Source organism: Amblyomma mixtum, chromosome 2 (assembly GCF_055824585.1).
Source record: "Amblyomma mixtum isolate Tamu chromosome 2, ASM5582458v1, whole genome shotgun sequence".
Lineage (NCBI taxonomy): Eukaryota > Metazoa > Arthropoda > Arachnida > Ixodida > Ixodidae > Amblyomma > Amblyomma mixtum.
Genome location: NC_143013.1, coordinates 121,879,047 through 121,885,880, shown reverse-complemented (window position 1 = coordinate 121,885,880; position 6,834 = coordinate 121,879,047).

Genomic DNA, 6,834 nt, shown 5'->3' with positions numbered 1-6,834 from the left:
TACCAGTCCACGCCTGAAGCAGATTCCTTGCGAACACACCCCGCTCCTCGTATATTGGTCGTCCGTTGCCAAGCATATTAATAGGAATTATTTGGCCTCCAACTACTTTCAACGCCACAGAAAGAGGGATTGGCGCTAGCGTCACTTGTTCGTGGCCTCTTGGGAATAGAGGAATTTTCACTCCCTTGGTTAAATGCCTCTCATAACAAGTCCCTCATTTTCCTTGTCATGCCTGCTTATACGCGAAACGCAAGCTTCACAGAAATTCCTAACAAGCAGATGCATGGGGACTAAGGCAGAAGACCAGATTTAAGGGCAGAAGTTACAAAGGATTCCTTCCCGGGCCTTACGATGGCATGGTGAGAAACTTGCGTAGTTGCACAAGGGTTGCTTTATTTTGCTGTGTGCGCAAAAAAATATATATGCCCTACGTTGCCCAATGGGCACCATACATATTTACTTCCTCTCAGAGCACACAACTCTTATATTAGACTCGCGCATGTATTCGGACGGAAAAAAAACTTTAGAACAATCTCAGGAATTTTGAAAAAGGCAAATAACTGCTTGAGTATATCAGAGAAGGTTAAGGAGAAAGTAAACTCTAATCGTCCACTCAACGTTTATAGTTGCAGAAATAGCACCAATACCAGAACTCCGATTTAGGGAACTAGAGCATAAATTTCGCTACGCCTATAAACACTGGTAGCTGCGCCACTACCGGCCCACATTCCTTCGCCTAGCATTATGAGACTTTGACTGGGGCACGAAGACGCCGCGGCGCTTTGACTGTCTATGTTCAGTTGTGCAAGCACTTTCTATGTTGCCGTGCATCTGGCGCCTATTGCGTCCTTCTCTTCGCGGGCTCGAGAATATGTGCAGATGCCCAGCTGCTGCACCAAGAGCCAGTGATGTTCAGCGGTGGCCAAATTAATGATGAATGACGTGGCGCGCGGCTACCTAAAGACGAGGAAGCGGCTGACTTCTTGGTCAATCAGTAAATGACGCATGCGCTTAGCGTGTCTGTAATTTCTCACAGACTCGGGAGCGGTACGTGCCCCATTGAAGCGCAAAAAAGCTTTGGAGTGGTAGTGTTTTCCGTGTTTAGAGCAACGAGCCTGTACGTAGGGTTTGGGCAGTACCGTATTTCAGGGCTCTGGGTTAAGCGGGATTATAAAAAAATCTCAGTCATAATAAATGCACTATAAACGTTAACTACGACTCTACGGGGTACCGCCTGGGTAAGCACGGTAATGGAGGGCTGTGTTATTGTAAAGAACGCACCAGCCCTACGCCAGAGGTAACATCATATTTTTTAAGCACCCGGGATTCATTAGCGCGCACCGACATTGCGAAACGTGTTTCCATAATTTGCCTGAAACGAAATCGGTCAACATTCAACCCGCGACAGTGGACTCAAAACCCTGGCGCGAAAGACACTGAAAGACCGTGGCCACTGAAAGACACACTGAAAAAAAAAAAAAGTATCAGAGCGAGCTGAGAAAAGGCAATACGTAGACACGAAGAAAACCTGAAGCGCATTTGTACCGCAGTTTCGTTTCAAGATAGCTTTGAATGTCAGTTTTTATATCAGACACCCCGTGGCTATTCAGTCTCAACCAAAAAAATGGGTTTGGCAAAAACAGCTCTTTTACGCAGTTTTATTAAAGCCTCGAACACGAACTGCGCTTTCTATACAGAAAAAGCGCGCGCAAAGAAAGAATTTTTCTACTAGCACGAAAGCTAGCCGTCCTTTCCGATAAAATGCTTAGAGTCGCTCAGACAAGGCGCTCTTCAATGTCATCGGCAGCGGCTTCCTGCCAGGTTCCCTGCTGTTCACATTTCTTGAAGTGGGCAAGGTGCAGAACACAGCCACATGAAGTTAGTCGTGAAGCGCAGAGTCAATTTTTTTTGGGGCATGGTGATGCATCGTCACGAATACAAGTCATATGCCATGTGCACCTGCGCCACCGCCACATCCGCATAGATAAGACATGCAGATATGAAAGGAAATTTCTTGTTCCGGCCAGCATGCGGCCGACTACCTTCTATACGATCTGATACACAAGCTACGAGGGGGGACCCAAAAGAAACCGGATTTTTTGTATAAAAACTTTATTTATTAACTCTTGCACAAAATTCCTTCAGTCACCTTCAAAGTATTCTCCATGAAATGCGATGCACTTGTCAAGTCTTTTTTCCCACTGTTTGAAGCATCTCTGGAACTCTTCAACATTGATATCATCCAGTGCCCTTTGCGAAGCTGTTTGTACGGCCTCCTCATCACCAAAACACTTCCGTTTTAGACTTTTCTTCATTCTCGGAAAGAGAAAAAGTCGCACGAGGCTAGGTCTGGTGAATATGGAGGGTGGGGAACGACAGTCCATCCCCGAGAGGCCAAATAGGGGGTCACTCGTAAGGCCGTGTGTGCGGGGCCGTTGTCGCGATGAAGGACCCAGTCACCTCATCGCCAACGTTCCTTGCGTTTCCTCCGCACATCCTCTCGCAGACGTCTTAGAGCTTCCAAATAAAAGTGCTGGTTAACAGTCTGGCCAGGGGGAACAAATTCTTGGCGCACAATTCCACGGACATCACAAAATACAATGATTACTGTTTTCACAATCGACTTCAACTGCTTTGCTTTTTTTTTGGTCTCGGAGAGTTGGGAGGCTTCCACTGGCTTGACGCTTGCTTAGTTTCTGGGTCATTCCCCTAACACCAACTCTCAACACCTGTAATGACTTTAGTCAAGAAGTTTGGATCCCATTTCAATCTCTTTTTTTAAATCGCGACTCAAATTTAATCGAATGTTCTTTTGATCCTGTGTGAGAATGCGAGGAAGAAATTTAGCGGAAACACGTCTCATTTGCAACTGCTCAGTCAAAACTCGCTGACACGAGCTCCAACTCACCCCTGTCTCTTCTGAAATTTGGCCGATCGTGAAACGACGATCTTTGTTCATTTTTTGACGGATTTTTTCAACGTTTTCATCATTTCGAGACGTTGAAGGACGCCCAGAACGAGCATGGTCTTCGACACTCATCTCACCACGTTTGAAGCGCCCAAACCACTCGAAAACTTGTGTGCGGCTCATAACATCCTCTTTAAAAGCCTGTTGCAACATTTGGTAACCTTCCGTTGCCGATTTTTCAAGCAGGAAACAAAACTTCAAACACAGTCTCTGTTCTTTTAAATTTGCCATAAAGATTTCGCAGCCGGAACAAAATAACTGCAAGCGAAACACAACACTACGCTCAAATGTTTGCCTACAAATTTATGTCGTCTGCACATCTGTTTCGTGGAGGTCTCTACGAACCCCATCTAGCGGTAGAACTCTCTACTACGTATACGAGTGGCAGCGCGATCTCAGTTCGGTTTCTTTTGGGTCCCCCCTCGTATCAAGAGTACTACCGTGCAAGGTTAAGACATGGATCGCAGTAGGTTCGTTCAGAGATGTTATTAGGAAAATATAGATATGACCCGACAATAGAAAGTCGTCAGCATTCCGACCGATTATATTCTATGGGATGAACCTATGAATAGACACGCAGGAACAGGTGAAAACCGTGTCCCTTTCCGAAGTAATGCAGATGTATAAGAATCCATCCTGGCGCCCAGCACAAATGCAGGATTACTGTCTAATCCAGGAAGTCGCGCTGCCGTCTGCCTTGAAGAAGATGTCTCGTATGTTCTATATGCAGCTTGGCACGAGCTCGAGACTGAAGCGAAATAATATTCTCCTGAATTGCCAGAAGCAGCAGCCAGGATGGAGTGAAATCGATAGGTAGGAGTAAGTATGCCTTCGGACAAATTTTTCGTCTTGACAAAAAATTAATAAACTGCTACATCATTATAAAGTGAACACTACCGATATTGCTGCGTCAGAATACTGAGGGTGAGACGAAAAGTTTTTGGAGTAAAAGTGTTTATTCACGAGATAAGTATCTAGGTCGAAAACTGATTTATCGTCGACGGGAAATATAGATTCGCCGAAGGCGCTCCATTTGCTTGAAGTACAACATATGTATAGCGAATTCGATTAGGGTGAGAGGATAGCGTTGATCTCATTTCTAATGAAAGGGATTTCGCTTACATCCAGTCGTGCATCGATGACTGCAAGCAGGCATGAATTCTTTAGTGTCGGTTCCAAGTGCAACACGTGAAGATCGGTCAGCGTCGCTTCCTTCTCGATAATCTCCCCTTCCTGCATGTTCGCTACCGGGCCATAGCCGCCGAAGAGAAACACTCTTTCGCCAGTAATGCAGCAACCTTGAAATGCCCTGGCAGACGGTCCTGAGCCCCGCGGCCTGACCTCACTCCAGCACGATGTCTCAGGGTCATACTTGTGCATGTCTGCACAGAAAGTGTACATAAGTTCGTCGTACCCTCCAAAGATGTACAGCTCGCCTCTGTAGACAAACGCTGAATGCCCGTGCCGACCCACGGGGGGAACGCCCTGTACTTGTGGGCGCACCCAAGTCGAGGTGGTTGTTTCCAGGTAGAACAATGAGTTGACATTTTCAAAGCGACCAGCGAGAAAAGTGGCAGCTAAGCCGCCACCCCACATGTACATGCGGGTCCCGATTGCAGAGGCCGTGTGGAAGAATCGCGGAGGAAGGACCTCTCCAGTGGTGGGGAAGTGATGCCACTCCATGGTATCCAGGTCGAGTGCGCTGACAACTTGGGAATCATGTGGGTGACCAAAGACATACATGCGCTGACCGATTATGCAAGCTGTGGCGCCGTAATGCGGTGTCGGTGCCTCACCACTCACTTGAGGCCAGCTCCATGTCATGGTGTCGGTGTCGAAACGATAAAGGACGATTTCCGACTGCCAGCCGTTCCGTAAGCCCCAAAGGTACGCACAGTGACCGTAGACGACAACGGTGCGACGGAAAATGTTATACGGCTGGCCACGGAGCTGTGAATATGTTTGCACGATATCCCACCTCGACGTTGCAGGGTCAAAGATGGACACGTCGACGACGTTCCTAAAGGGGTGAGGCCCGTCCACTTTAAAGGAGCCGAACGAGTAGACCTTGCCATTGATGGAAACGGCATGGTGGTTGACTTGCTTTGGAACACCACTTAATCGCACCGTCCACATCTTGGCGCGGCAGCTAGTACTCTCAGAAACGCGGCGCCATCGTTCCAGCGATGCTGCCGGCCTCACGTGGCCTATTTCTGACACAGCGATACGGTGACCGGTTTCGGCAACGCGTGCGACAGGGATGACTTGAAGGGCGACTATGCTTGTCATATATTAGAATATTTTCGTCATGTGATGATGCGCAAGTGGATGAACGTTCCAGGAAAAAATTGTGAAGTTGCTGTCGCCAAAAAAAAAAAGTCCTAAAAGCGTCTGATCATTTATGGGAGCTGAGGAAGGTGCTTCAGTGATTTTTCGAGCCTATTTCTGAGCGAACTGTCTTGACGCTACGAGCCACGTGGTTAATGCTTCCCGATTGTCTCTATTAGACACTTTTAGCTAGCCGGTTTTGTGGTCCGCAACACGGCTGAGCGGGCGCTGAATTGCGCATGTGCAGTACTCAGCCGCCAGCGGAGCGGCGCCTCCGTTCTGCAGGCGCGCCGGCTTAGTGGAGCGTCGTATCCTATGGAAATGCTTCCAGTTTTCCGGTTAGTTCAAGCTGTATGCTTTGGCTCGACGGTTGCGTCTGAGAGCGCTTTCCAGTTTCACTGTATCAAGGGCTCATTTTCTACACTACACTGTAAACACAAATAAGCCCAAATAGGAATATAAATGGCTAGTGTCCGCTTTTAAACTCCTTATTGAAAATTGCGCAATCGACTTTAAGTAGTAAAAAAGAGGAAATCCTCCTTTTTTACTGCCGTCGCGAAATCGAGGAGTAAAATAAAGCATTTACATGATTTTACTACTTTTCCAAGAAGGAGTATGTCGGCTTCAATACTCCTTCAGGCCCTTTATGCACTCCTTAGTGTCTGCCCGCCGCCTAGTGGCAGCTGCCGGTTCGCTGCACTTGCAGGTGACGACGCCGGCTCTGTCGTCGCTGCCTGCTCGCCTGTGCTTTTGCTGCTTCACGCACGTTTGTCATGTTACAAGACGCCGGATCGCCGCAACCTCGCGCACCAAGGTGCGCCACAGACAGTGCCTGTGAAGCCCCCAGTGTATTCGGAGAACGCTTGGTGTTGCATCGCCTGCGACGGCAGTCTGCGAGAGGCTTAGCCAGCCGAGCTCAGCCGAGCCAACATGGCGGTGTGTGACGCGTCGACCTCCCCGAAGCCGCCAGTTTGCCACCCGCTCCTTTGCGCGCTCTTGTCGTGACGTAAGACTGGACATCATCGACCTTAGCAGTAACGTGCTGCAATGAACGTCTCACTCAAGCCAGCAATATGTGCATAAGCAGCGGCTAGTCATTCATTGTCTACGCAGCATACAAGTGTTGGCTGCTGCCGTTTCGCCGCGCCGACATGGCGATGTGTGTGTGACGCACCAGTTTTCTCGACATCGTCGGCCCCTCGTTCTTTCGCTGTATTGCAAGAATACTAAAGACCGGATTATCATCGTCGTGTGTTCTGGTAAGCAGTATTAAACTCTCCTTTGATGCCATAGACGCGCATGCACTTAACGCCGCTCCCTTTTCAGTGTGCGTAGACTTGCTGTGAACCACGGGTGCGCCGAGATGAAAGGCTTAACGAGAACAGCAAAACAGCAAAGGCTTCATTGTGGTCCGGTGGAGCCAACTCACACAGCAGGCATGAAGTAAGTATCTGAGAAATTTGTTGTTGCATGCGGCTGAAAAAAAGAGTGTGGCACTGCAGTCGTGGCTGTTACGCTAACATGTACAGCTGGAAGTA